The following is a 15832-nucleotide window of genomic DNA, read 5'->3' as shown; positions in this document are numbered from 1 at the left end:
TTCTCTCTCTCTCTCTCTCTCTCTCTCTCTCCCTCCCTATCTTTCTCTCTCTCTCTCTCTCTCTCTCTCTCTCTCTCTCTCTCTCTCTCTCTCTCTCTCTCTCCCTTTCTCTTTTTCAATCTTTCTCTCTATGTCCCTTCCTCCCTCGTCCTAAATTGTATATATCATACGATTTAAACAACAATCTATATAGTATTTGCGAAGTGAATTCGTCTGTGGTTTAACGCACAATTTTTTGTGTCGTTTTGATTAATGAAATTCTGATGATTTGATTGGTTGATAATTGTTATAATTTGATTGGTTGAATTAGCGAATTTTTAATCATTAAAATCGATATTAGTTGTTTTAAAAATGGAAAATTTCTGTAATTGAGACAAATTTTTGTGTCGTTTTGATTAATGAAATTCTGATGATTTGATTGGTTGATAATTGTTATCATTTGATTGGTTGAATTAACTAATTTCTAACCATTAAAATCGTTATTAATTTTTTTAAAAATGAAAAACTTCTGTAATTGAGATCAAAAAAGCCATGGGCCATAACCTTTTCTCTCTAATAACTTGGCCCAATTTCAAAAACAAAAACATTATAGATACCTTCCAATATGTAGTTTGTACTGACTGAGATGGTAGCTGTGTTGGTTAGGTGCTTTGCCTATTTATCAAATGCTCATGGGTTCGAATCCTATGGTTAGTTTTTTTTTTAAATTTCTAGATTTTAGTAATAATTCGATGTTTGGAAATATTTTTTATTTATTAAATATTTTATAAAAGGAAATATTTCATAATTTCTTTTGTTATTATCTAGAATGGAATCTTTACATTTTTATAATTAATAACAACAAAATTCATGGGAAGATAATATCGCATATAGAACAATAATTACCTTTTAGTATTTTTCAAAAGAAACTAAGCCCTAGGTTGTTTAGACGTATAAATATGAGCGTTTTCAACCAAACGTCTCATAATTTACGCATTAGTTTTTCTATTAGGGTTCCGTGTTTATTTTGCTAGGGTTTTTATAATAGCATTAACTTTTTGGATCTCTTTAGAAAAGATTCATCATGTTTGTCTATTTGCATGCAAACCTAACTATGTGTTCGTCTAAGTACAGCTTTGATCATCCATCTAAAGTCATCATCACTTCGGAAGTTCCGTTTACTGCTTCAGGTATATATATAACTATTATCAAATTTAATAATAGTATATATTCTCTCAATTTTTCTAATGAATTCTAAAAATTTATACCACTATAGGTTTTGATAACCAGGCTTATGCTCGCGGATTAAGGTCTGTGTTGAAATCGCATCGTCAGAATATGGATCACAAAGAGATGACTGATTATCCTTACGTAACTCCATACGTTTTCGTGGATATCACAAAAAAAAGGTTGTTGTAACTCTTTAGGTTATTCATTCAAGTTATAATACTTATTATTAGTTGTTTTGTATTTGTAGCTTATCCATGCAAGCTACTTATGGATTCTGCTATCGATGAATGGACCTTGCAGACATATAATCCTGTTATCGAAGGTAGTCCTGTCTATTAATCTTACAGTTTTGTACCTTTTGTAGTGCTATATCTAGTCTTTCAGATGCATATCCTTATTATATATTAATCTACGAACGTGTTCAATTTTTATGTAGATATTGATTCTGCGTATCATATATCTATTGATCACGAGTTTTTTATCAAAGGAGGTATTTCTGTTCTTCATGTAATATATTTTTGTTAATGATGTATATCAAATTTTATACGTATTTATGTTTGTTCTAATGTTTGTTTTGTGCATTTAGGTTCTGATCGTGTTAACACGAGCGATCATGCTCAGAAGACCTTTCTATGAGATTTTTCGAGGAATGCTTGAGTTATGAATAAAGAATATAATGGTTTCAATTCTTTGTTTTTTGTTTTGAACATCGTTTTTTTTTTTAGAATACTAATTACACCGTTTTTACATATATTTACCTATGCAGAAGATAGTGACTCTGATGATACCGAGGTTTTATCTGGTCGTGGTATTGATGATGATTATGGTTTTGAGGATTATATGGGGTCTGATTCAGAGACGGGCGATGATACTGACGATATGGACCAAACAGATGAATATGATTCTGAGGATGATTTTATTGATGACGATGAGTCTTGTGAAGAATCTGATGGTTCAACTGATAACTCAGAAGGTGATAACGGTGATGACGAAGATGAAGATGATGACGATGCTGATTCAACTGATGATGATGAAGATGATGATGAAGATGTTATGTTGGATGATGAGACTGATATTGACGATGATAGTGAAGATCAGCGAAACGTCGAACTGAGTGATATACTCATCGAAAAGAATATTAGTATATCTGGACACCAGGATTCGGTGTGTACTTATACAGTTTCTCTTGGTTCAATGTGTTTTGGAAAGTGTGTGTCACGTTTGAGTCCTTCCAAAGATGGTTGTATTATTTTTTGTTAAGGTTTTACAGACGTGGATGCATATGCTAATTTCGAAACGTTCTTCCATGGAGCTCATATTGTCGGATGAACAGGTATTTATTGTACTATTACACACAAATATTCTAAATTTTTGTTGGTGTCTAATTGACTGTTTTATTCACAGGGTGTTAAAATTCAGGCCACTATTAGTGATGGTGAGATCGGTATCGCATCGTCTCGCATAGATGTTGGTAGTTGGATTATTATCAGTCGTTTTTCTGTTATCGATTGTGATGATAGTTGTAGACCAACTTCTCATAGATACAAAATATTATTCCTACCATCAACTATCATTGACAAGACTTTACATAGATGTGAAAATGCTTATTTTGTCTTCGTTGATTTTCAAAGGATATTGGATTGTGCCCATGATAATGACTATTTAGTTGGTGTGTTTATTTTCGATTTAGTTATTGAATTTCGTTATTATTATGTTGTTGATGTTAACATGGTTTAGTTTTTGTTGTTTATGAAGATTTGATAGGTCGAGTCTTAAATGTAAGTCGATCTGGGATGTGGTGTGGTTTACTGACTGGAAAGCATTCTGTTCCATCATATGGCAGTCCATGTAATGATATATGTGATTCCGAGATATGGGGTTCACATTCAACCGTCACGTTCTGTCTTAGGGATAAACGGTATTGTCTGCTGGATGTTTTAAACTGTATATTGTCGTTTTATTTATTCTATCCATCTGATTATGTGTTACGTGTTTTAATTTAGTGGTGTTGATTTGAGTTGTGAATTGTTCGGTGAGATGGCTAAAAACTTTTATGCATCTTGGAGACGCTGTGATCAAGATATCATTGTGTGTGTGCTTAGATGGGCCGTTATTGATTATTTTGGAGGTATTTTATGTATACTAATTTATATTCTCTATATTCGTTCTGTTTTATTGTTTTGACTCTATATGTGTTTTATAAACATAGGCAAGATCACTATATCATCCACTTCTCCTACTAAGTTCGAACTCAATCCCCGTATTCCTGAGTTAGATGAGTTTTTGGAACAGTGAGTTTCTAATACTTAATGATTGTATTTGAGTTTTTAGAATTAACTCGTGGTCGCCTTTTCTCTCTCAAATCTTTTTTATAACACTGCAGATATCCGCGTAAGAGGCCATGCACGCGTGGTAGTGTGGGACGTCTACATTGAGTAGTGTTATGATCTATCTTATTCAGATATGCATATATCATTTTGAAAAACTATTTACCATGTATACAAATTATAGTTTAATTATTCTTTATTCTTCAGACATTTTTATTTTAATCAATAAATATATTTTTTTAATTTCATTATTATTGTTGTTTGATATTGAGATACGGAAAGCGGAGAAAATAATATAAGTTATATATTCGCATAAATAACACATGTTTTTATTGATTTCTTGGACTCCAAGTAACTCAAATTTATAAATATTTTAGAGGATTCGAAGATATCCCCGATCATATCACAACTTTTAGTTTTTTCCATTTAGCATCTATGAAAATCATGGTGTTTCTTTTATCAGACACAAGATATATAATTGATTATTTAATTACTTATTAAAAAGAAAAAACTCAGTAGTTGAGAGGTAAAAAATTCTGTGAAAAAGTCTATTCGTTAAAATGTATAAAATGTAAATAAAGGAAAACATTCTAAGAAACCCTAGAAAAAAACAAACAACACGTAAACCACATAATTCTTATATCTCTATATATATGCATATATTTCGGTATAGGTATATATATGCGTCTATCGCGACTTTGCGAGTTACCAGTCTGCATTGTTAGAATTGTTTGCATTCGAGTTCTTCGATGGAAGGGTTTGGTAAATGAGTTTTGTATTACGTTTTTAGAGACGTCACTAATCGTTAGTTTTCTTTACGGTATTCGATTGATTGTTGTTATTGTATATATGATCGTTTTTCTATTGTCCATGTCTAGGTGCTCACAGGCGACCATGTGTTAATTGGCAAGTTATGCCGTTTCATCTCCCTGGGGAAAATATTGCGTTTTCTAATAATTTAGATAGACGTGTTCCTGCTAGAAAACCTAAATTCCTTGCTTGGTTTAGGTGTAATCAGTCTTATCCAGAGGCGAGAAATCTTTTATACTCGGAGATTCCTTCTATGTTTGTATGGGATCGTAAAAATAGGACATGGAGGCCAAGACTAAAGGGAAATTCTGGTGCGTGTGTTGTGGACGAATCGCCGACAGAGTACGGAGAAGAGTATTATCTGAGGCTCTTATTGGACATAGTTAGGGGTCCACGTAGTTTTGATGATATTAGGACTGTTGGTGGAGTCGTGTATCCTTCGTTTAGAAGTGCATACCATGCATTAGGGTTCGTTGGTTGATTATCAGAAGACAGTAGTTATTTATCATATTTTCTTTTTAGTTTCTTTATTGTGGCATACTTATTTCTTATTTTAATAAAAGCAATATATAATAAATGATATTAGAATAATTATATACATCAATTTTGTTATAATAATAAATTTCAATTATAACAAAATATTATTTCGCTTTTCCGTAAACTTATCGTTGCTTATATTTTATAAAAATAAAATAAAATAAATACATATTTTGAGATATGATTCGGCGTATATATAGAGTTTTTTCTCATTCTTTTGATGTTTTGTAAACTGTAAACGTCGGTCGGTGTATTTGTGATGGATAACTCATTTCGTTGCTATTCTTTTACCGAGTTCGAGGATATAATAGATGGATCCTGCGACGTTAACAGTTGTGTGGGTAAGCTGTGTGTATTACGTATGTTCTTGTGATATGACAGATGTTATGTTTTGTAAGTTGCAAATCACTATATTGTTGACTTGCCTTTTTATGTTTTTTGCGTTAAGATCTAATTGGACGTGTTATGACTGTTGGAAGCTACGTTGATCCACAATATCCTTTTGAAAGCTACATGATGAACGAGATATATATCGAATTGGAGAATCAGAGGTATTGTGTACTATCATACATTTTAGAATTCAAAGCTACTTACTTACAACCAATTTTCCGCTGATTGTTTTGTTTTATAATTATTAGAGAATGTCATCTACCATGTCGTTTGGTTGGCAATTTTGGTCGAGATTTTCTCGATGGTTTGACGCATTGTGATGATAATATGATAATATGTATCGTTCTGTCTGCAAAAGTTGATATCATTCGAGGTATTCTAAGGCTGAAATTCATGATACTTTTTCGAATATAGATATAACTAGATAAAAATTAGAAGTGTTTGTTAAGTTATTAATTATTTCGATTGTTTTTTTTTATTTTGTGATCATAAGGTAATTGGATGGCTGTAGCCACTCCTAACTACACACGGATAATGTTGGCCATCTGTTCCTGAAGTGGTACGTTTCCAGGAGGCATTGCTGTCAACCGATCAATATTGATTTCCATTTCACGAACACATAAATCTTGGAATACCAGCCTATACATTTTTTTATATCGTGTAAAACTACATTGCAGTTTTTTAGTTTGTTATTGTCATTTTCTTCTCATATGAATTATCTTATATATCTCTGCGTATGTGCGCGATTGTTACAATATATTGTAGAGATTTTTCATTTTATATTTAGACTAATAATTATTCTTTCATGCAATATATTGTTTAAGAATTGTAAATATTATATACGGAGGATAAATTATACAAATGATAAACTGTAAAGATATTTTGATTGATTTCATTTTATCTAATTTATTGTTACGCTTAATTATTGGTATGTATTATCGTTTTTACTAGCTTAAACACATCGTTTAGGAAGAATTCCTTAAATTGTTTGCTTAAATCGCTAATTACTTATTTATTAAATATATTTTCTACTTTGTATATACAGTTACTGTAATGTTTGCCATTTTCAAAATTGAATTTAACTTCATTATGTTAATTTTCCGTTAAAGTATATATAAATTGATATTATCTGAGTATTATTTTTTTTGCTTTATACAGAGAATTAGAAGATTTTATCGTTTTTAATATTTTCAAAATAAAGAAAACTAGAAGATTTTATCGTCTTTACCCTTTGTTGCGATATATGTATATTCTAAAAAGTAGTAAATCATATCCGAATTAAGTCTATTTTACATAAATATATATATATATATGTATATATATCATGTCTCCTACTCTATATATAGGGACTCATTCTTCGTCTTGGTTTCTCCCAATTTTTTCTTCTTTGTTACAATATCGTGTGGTCTAAGCTATGTCGATTTTTAAAAGAAAATCAGCATCTAATGTTTTCGTTAGGGATTTACGTCCTGGCTCTGATAACTTTGTTATCAAAGTTAATATCCTCAAGGTTTGGGATGGATTCAAAGGCAGAGGGGGGCGGGGGGTGTTCACTTGAGATGGTCTTGGTTGATCAAGAGGTTAGTGCTAAAATTTATGAATATCCCGGTTAGCCAATTATTTGTTGGTTAATTTTTTTTTTTAATTGTCCTTTGGAACTTAGGGTGATAGGATACAAGCAACTGTTGAAAGGTTTTTCGCTAAATCTTTTCGTAAAGATTTGGTCGAGGAGAGATCGGTGCTTATCAATACTTTTAAGGTTGTTGAGTATAATTCTGAGTATCGAACTACACGAACACCTTTCAAGATAGTGTTCTATGCAACTACGACTGTCTCTGTATACTTGGATTTTCCTCAAGAGGTTCCCGAGAAATATATGAAAAATTTTCCAGATATTTTATCAACTGATTTGGACAATGGCTATTTGATCGGTACCATATCTAAACTGAGACACATAGTTTATTTAACATTTTTTATGACACGGTATTAAACACTTTTTGCATTCGATATCTGTTGGCTAATTGTTTTGGTTCTTTTGTTTCGTGTTACTTTATTACAAATGCTAAGATGTGGTCGGACAAATCGTAAGAGTTGGTCATGTTGAGGACGTCATGGCTCAAGGAAAACGTCGTTCTAGACTTAAGATTTATCTTAGAGATGAGAGGTAACATACTTAGTTCTAATTTAATATTTTATTTTATTTTGTGTTGTTTTTAGTTATATGATTTAACTCATGATCATGTATTAATTATAACAGCGATCTACAATTACCGTGTACTCTTTGGGCTGATTACGCAAAAGAAGTTGCTGATTACATTAAACGTAATTGCACATCCGTCGTTGTGGTTATTATAAGGCTTGCATGTATCAAAAACTATCGAGGAATATTACTTAATGATTTATACTGCTTCAATTTTAGCGACGATTATGAACAATTTTATCATAGGTTATATGTATTTTTGATACACCGATTTATTTACACTTTTTAGGTGAGATGAGCGTCTCAAATGCTTTTAATACAACTCAGATTTTGTTTGATCCAGTGTTTCCTCTTGTGGCGAAATTCCGATCTGAGTAAAAATCTATTCAATGGAATTTCAATACGGTTTTATTTGTACATATGTTCGTTCTACTATAATTATTGTATTTTTTCCATTTAGGTTGCCTCAAGATAAGTATATTCTCAATCCTAACGAAGATGATTCGGGTGTAGATTCTAAAGATTCATTAAACAATGAATTTTTGGGAACTAATATTAGGCGAAAGTTAAGTTCTATACACTCGATCGATACGGTATGTGAATATGCGATACTCTATCATTTTTGTTTATAAAAAATTTTTGTATATCGGTGGTTGTCGTTGATTGTTTTGAATAAGCAGGTTGGTAAGTATGTGACATTGGCGACCATACGCTCGGTTGCCAATAGTAATTTGTGGTATTACATAGCATGCAAGAAGTGTGAAAAAAGGTTCATCCTATACCCGAGAGAGACCATGCTCCTTCGCTGCCGTCTTGGAAATGCATTAATTGCAATAGTAATGCTTATGAGTCTGAAGTTGTTGCTAGGTAGTCAAATCTATATTCTTTGAATTCGGCGTCCACACATCTTTATAATCATTATGTCGTATATTTTTTTATATTTATAAAACTAATTGTCTAATTATTCTTTTATAGTTTCTTTCTGTTGTTGAACGTGGACGATGGTTTTGGAGGAACGGCAGTCTTTGTCGTGTTCGACAAAATTGCTCAAAAATTGTTTAAGAAGACTGCCGAGGAAGTTTTCGAAGAGTCTGTTGGGGTACACCTATAGTTTTATTTGAAAAGCGTTATGATTATATACCTCAATTAAAATATTTCCAATATATTTTGTAGGACAATTCGTCTGGACTGCCTCAATCACTGCGTGATCTAGAAGGAAAATAGTTCCTTTTTAAGGTTGTTGTAACGGAAGATAATGTCAAAAAGGTTAAGACTTCGTTTTTGGTTGACCGGTTTACATCTGATGACTATATGATTCAGACGTTCTGTAGTTAGGTCTATTCTGAGGTATGCTTTTGATTCTTATTTTGTCTGGATATTTGGATATGTAACTATGCATAACGGATTATTTATTTGTTATATATATATTTTTTTTAAGCCTCCGCTTTTGGAAACCTTTATCGATGAAGATAGAGGAGCACATATTGAGAAAACTCTGCCTGCCTGTTCTAAAAGTAATTGTGATGATCCTCATGTCAGTGTTGATGTAAATGCAGAAGTTTCTATCAAGAAGATTGTACCTGCATCTTCTAAAAGTGACTGTGATGCTCCTGATGACATTGTTAAACTAAATACAAATGTTTCTATCGAGAAGACAGCTCCTGTGAGTTCTAAAAGAGATCGTGAGGATCCTGACGTCATTCCTACTCCTGTCAAAACATCTGCATCTAGAAGGGAATTCTATGTCATAGTATGTTTAGTGATAATGAGTTCGCTATTATATTATCTAATATATTTTTATCTTTCGAGTTTTGGTAGAACCTTTTTCTATTGAGAATATTATTGATTTAGATTTTATGCTTACTTAATTTTTATTTAATTTGAAAGAGTTTAATATTTCGTTATAAATAATTGTTCTTTCTTTTCTAACAATGATTTATTTATATTCAATTTTATGTTTACAATCGTCGCGTGTATTGCATATTCACACCCTGTCTGTAGATCATTTTTTATCGCATTTGTTTTAATTATGGTTATCAAGTTTGATATTATGTCGATAGTTCGTTTATTATTCTCTGATATATGATAGTGGGGTTATAATCAATAGACCTTTTAAATCGTTATTTTGGGATTTAGGTTTATCCTTGAACACATCTACGTAACGTCCTGGAAACTGTCGTGACTCTGAAAATTCATTTTATTGTGACCCGATTCATATAAATCTAAACTCTGTCCGTTTTTTTTTTGTTATAAGTATCAAAATTAATAAAATGTACATATATCACGATATAGTTAAATAAATATCGTGATATATATATATATTACGATCATAATATTTGTACGAATAAGTATCCAATATATGTAGCAAATGATTTATATATTCAGTTTTAATGATTCTCGAAGATTCTAGAGAAAATTTATTCTGTTGTATTTACGTGTGCGTATATTTATAAAATAAAACAAAAAATGTCAAATTTCCAATAGAAAACAATGCCAAAATTATAATAAAACCCTAGAATACTCGGTTATATATAGATGTAGTGTCATATCGTGGTTTACTCCATTCTTTGCTGCGAACGTTTTCTTTATACCTCTATTATGAACTCATCAGGTGCGATATATACTATACATCCAACTTGACATCGTTTTGTGTTTATTAAGTTCTGCTTTCTTATTTACATTGGTTGGTAACTTAGATCTAATCATGTTTCGTAGGTGCAAATACACGTGGAAGTGTTCGTCTAAACGTGTTGCCTTTCCATCTTCCTGAATCTGAGATTGTGATGACTGATGAAGGCAGAAATCTTGGTTCTAATAAAATATCTAAATTCACGGCTTGGATGAACTGCAACAAAGAATACCCGGAAGCTAGGATGCTTACGTATTCAGAAATTCCAACTCAATTTGTTTGGGATCGTAAGCAAAAGTTATGGAGACGACGTGTCATTGGTGACCCTGGAGTTAGTGTTATAGCAGATTGTTCGGATGGATTTGGCGAGGCTTATTATCTCAGGATTTTGTTGGCTGTGAGAAAGGGCCCATGTTCTTATGAGGATATTATGACTGTTGCTGGTATTGTGTATCCTACCTTCAAGGATGCATGTCATGCGATGGGACTAGCCAATTTGTAAATTTCATAAGTTAAGCATTAGGATTTTAAGTTATTTATTTGAATTTTTTATTTAATTTCTATTTTTATATGGCATATTACGATTATTAAAATGTTTCCGTTATAATTAATAAAATTACTAGGGTTTTATTTTAATATTGTATTTTTTTATCAAAAAGTCTCCTTTACCGTCATAAGAAAAAAGTAAAACATGTATTTCGGGTTGGACTTATGCTATATCTATAATGTTTATGAATTGATGTTTTTGTTTTCTTTCGTCGCACGGATCAACCCTAGCTTATATATATAAAATTTATTTTTGGAATTTTTCGAACGAATATAACATCCTTTGATCCGTTGTAATCCCTTATCATAAAATAATAAAATAATAACTTTTATGTGAAAATGGATCTTATATATATTTATCGTATTTTTTTATTAATAAAAAATAGTTAATTTTGGTTAGAAATTGTCATTTAATTTTGTTAGTTTTGACGAATCGTTGCTTAAGTATATAAAACTCGCCTTTAAAAGCATAACCGTCGTTTCTAAGGTATTTTAAACCCGCGTTTTAAAACATAACCGTTTATTGTATCCGTCTTATAAAAAGAAACATTCATTTTTATCATCTTTCATCTCCAAACTAAATAAAAACAACGAATGTCTCCATGTAATAGAGTTTCTGAACTTCAGAAGACAAACAGCGAGCAACGTATTTGTGTCCAAGTAGTTAGAAATTATTATGATTTTACTATCATTGGTTGCCCTAATCGGATGTTAGTTCTCGCTGACGAATTTGTAAGTTTATAAGATTTTAAAAGATTATCCCTGTTCATGTTTTGGGAATTATGTAATCGTTTATTGATTCTTTTTTACTAAAACTGTGTAGGACAATCGCATCCTGTGTACCATGCCATTTGAAATACTTGACAAATTCGAGTATGTATTGCTCGAAGGAGAGTGGTATTTTCTTGGTAATTTTGCACTTACCGACAGATTACCACATCCAAGTATATCATCAAACAACTGTCATATACGTATCAACGAGGATACAATCACTGAGAAAACCGATCCGAAGTCTTCCAGAGAAATATACTCTTTCTGTCCATTCATAGATATTTTGCTTGCGTCGATTTAAACAGACCGATATCTTGGTAAGTTTCTTACATGCATGTTATTTTCTTGGTTTATCTCATTAGCTGAGAAATGAATTTTTTTCTAACTTAGTTGTTTAATTTTGCAGTTGATCTTCTCGGGATTGTCACTTTTGTTCAGAAACTTCAAAGAGGAGTTCATATGTCCGATACATCGGATACACCCACAGAACGTCCACTTATTCGTTTTGTACTCGAAGATCTCGGGTAAGTACAACTTATCCTCAGAATATCTGGTGTCAGACTTGGGTTTCTTGATATATTAAAATATGTTAATTTTCTTCTATGTTGGTGTAAATATATACAGTAGAAATTCCTTGAAATGTATTGCTTGGGATAACTTGGCAATAAAATTTGAAGAACTTTGGACCAATCGTGATAGGTCTTCAAGGCATATTATTGTATTGCGATTTTTCTCTTTCAATAGGTGGAGAGGTACGTAAATATTAACTATTAATATCTATTCAATACGGCAATTAATCAGAAGTTTAACAAATTTATTGTTTCCACATGCATACTGAATATGTATATGTAATTAGATGAGTGGATAGTTGAATGGGAAAGATTCATATCTGATATTCTCGAAGATCCTCCTACTCCAGAAGTGGCAATAGCAAAGATGATGTATGTAAATTCCATCTTTGATGTTATATCGTGTATATGTATTCCATTGAAATCTATTTTATGATTTTATAATATTGTCATATTGTTTAAGGTTTGAAACTTCAGTTGATTTTACCCCTTTTGATGATGGATATGAAGATCAGTATCCGTAGAAGATATTAAATTTTTATTTCGTTTTTTATAGGTTGTGTATTTGAACAACATAGCTATTTTTTATTTTTATTGTAATAAATAAATTATTCAATATCTATAAACTTCACCTGTTTCGCAAAGCATTTTATTTTAGCGTATTGTTTTTGATTTACAAAGAGTGTCACTTTTTGTTTTCAATGCAAAATTGTGTTCATAGTCCATTGATACCATTGTTGATTTAAAAGTATTATAATATTTTACTAGGAAAATAAATATGCATATATATAATAAACATATATTTTAGAAATTGAAGAAAGTAATGTATAAGAAAAGAATAATATGAGGAGAGTTTTAATATAGTACCATCGTTTATTGAGTCAAATGATGAAAACATAAATAGAAAAGAAAACCAAACATACGAAAAAAACTATTCAAAAACTTAATATAACACCATCGTCCGATTCTGTGATTGTGGTCCGCATTCTCTCGACTTCGGGTAGGTTAGGGTTTAATAAAATTTCGGTACAATCGTATGCAGTTATCGCTGCCCAACCATGTGCAAATTTGAACAGTTGCACGAAATGTATAACACAAATGTTAATTTTGTGTTCTTTCCGTGATAAAGCAGTCATCAGGTCCAGTGCATAGTCGTTCCGTAATAACACTTGCAATCTAGCATCTCTGTTGGGCATATAATAATCATATAATGTAGTAAAAATTGATAATTACAGTGATTGCAATTGAGAAACATAATTTAAAAACTTACGATTCGTTACGGAGTTCCACGTAAACAATACCCCACTTTCTTTGGCTCTTGGAGGATTTGTGACTAAATGTTCCAATCACTGCGACGTGTCCAATTATATCTAATAAAAAGATTAGTTAGTCATTGAGAAAGTTTATAGATATAAAATAGCATATATTTTTTGTTATTATTTATTAATTTTATCTAAAGTCATACCAACGAAAAACAATGGGTCTCGGATATTGTTGTGTATTTTACCAAATTCAACAATACTTAGGTAGTTGTTGTTATCATAGAAAGGGATCTTTGAAAAATAAGTTTGAGAATTCCATATTATTTTATAATTGTGCAACGTCGGCCTCAAGTCTCCGATGACAGGGATTACACAAAAACGGTACAAAATAATTGAATCTCCTTGCTTCACTTCTGATGTAAAACTGTCTATAAACCCTTTTGATATTGATTCATGTATTTTATCACCCTATAAAAACAAAAATATGTATATCAGAGAAGTGATATGCACGGAAAATATAGAGTCACCGGAATACCTTTTTATCAACCAACACCAAATCTAAAGTGTTATCAGGTTCACCAATGTGCTCGAAAATACGCAGTATTTTCACATGAATACGGCGTAGTTGATTTGATGGAGTTATATCGGAGACATTGGTGTAAGTCATGTTTTTCATTGCTAAAAGACAAACAGCGATCGACATGATGTAGTGCCTATAAAACCTAAAAAGTAGTCGTAATGCTAATACATTGTTTTTATATATAACGATGCAAATGGCTCACCTCCAATATATTCCTAATACAAATTGGAAAATTGTTATAATTATAATAATATATTATAATAGATCCCTAATACAAATCGGAAACGGTATCCCTGTGATCATGAGAAATTTTCTATCAAAGTCGTATGTTATCCTAAAAATGTAAAATTAGCATTAAGGTATCTCAAAAATGTAAAATATTCGATATATCCTTTTATTTTAAATTGTGTAAATAAGAAACAAAAGTTTGGTTTAAATATTGTCTCTGCTATGTTTATTTAAGTTACCTTTGGACGTAATCGTTGTAATTGTTTTGAGGCTCTGGGTTTGCGTTTAACCTAAATGGCTTATTTACTATCTATCGCCTCTGTATATAAAAAATATGATCAAAATCTGTTTGGAATTTCCGAACTTGATCCTACCAAGAATATATGGAAGACTAAGTTGAAAGTCTTACGTAAATTTAAAAGATTTCCTGAATGTGAGCGCACATTAGAATTTATAATGGGGGATTGGAAGGTATAACACATCAATTTCATGATTATATTTTAGTTTTTGTAATGATAAATGTCTGAATGTTTGCTTCCATACTTCTCAGGGACAGAAGATTTATGTAACTGCACCGATTGAATTTTATGATAAGTATTCGAGGATATGTAACGAGGGAGATTGGGTTCTTCTAATAAATTTTAATCTATTGCCTCTTACTGGTGAATTTAAGCCAAGTACACATCCTTATATGATCCACCTTACCAGTGATACAACATGTGCAAGCTCTTATACTTTAGATATTAATGGTTATTTTTCGTTCGTTGTTTTTGAAGATATTATGAATGAGACTATTGATTTTAACTACTGTGTGGGTGAGTATTCTGTATATTTTTCATTACCGATTTGTCATGCAATTACTATATTGATTATTTGATATTCATTTTTTTTTAAAACAGATTTAATCGGTAAGGTTGTCAATGTTGGAAACTCTCACGATAGAATTGGATCCTTAGGATACTCTAGACAGCCTATAATAAGATTCGATCTCGAAAACGAAAGGTAATCCTATTTATGTTAATAGAATTTAAAAAATGAATTTTTAAGTTTAATTCAGACTGATATTTGTTTGATGGGAAACTTTAGGAACCGACGTTTATCATGTTTTTTGAAAGGTGATTATGCTGAAACTTTTCTTTGTGAGTTGGGTGGATGTAAACAAGATGTCATTATTTGCATCATTCGTTTAGCGAAGATAATTGTTCGACGAGGTATTTTTTTTTTTAATATGAGATAGTTGTGAAGTATATGCGATAAATATGATTTGATTTTCGTTTTTTCGATAATACAGGGTGTTTCTTGGCAACTACGTCGTATGATTGCACACAACTTATTCTAAATTTGCCATGCTTCGAGGTCTATCAGTTTCGAGAGTTGATATCCAGTCGTTAGACCCTAATGTTACGAGTTCCGTGCTAATATTTTTGGAAGTATTTTATATCAATTTTTATTTTTAGGTTTTGTGGTTTGTGTTAAACATCGTATGTGATTTGAATAAAATTTGACTTTTGACGCAGTGTATGAAAATAAGATTTTTTAATTATTATTTTCATGTATGGATTTCGATGTTCATAGTTATCCCCAAAACGCCTGCGTAACGAATTGTAGTATAATTGTCCACGAAAAAAAAAAATATGTGATATAATTTATTGAGATGATATGTTAAATAACCATATTTTTGGAAGAATATTCAATTTCTAAGAAATCTAACGATAGTCTTTTCGGTTTTCGTAAAAACATTAGGATAATATATTTGTTGTAATGTAGAGGTATA

This window comes from Eutrema salsugineum, unplaced genomic scaffold (assembly GCF_000478725.1).
Source record: "Eutrema salsugineum unplaced genomic scaffold, Eutsalg1_0 scaffold_3, whole genome shotgun sequence".
Lineage (NCBI taxonomy): Eukaryota > Viridiplantae > Streptophyta > Magnoliopsida > Brassicales > Brassicaceae > Eutrema > Eutrema salsugineum.
The sequence above is the reverse complement of the archived record's forward strand: the minus strand, read 5'-3'. Positions refer to the sequence as shown.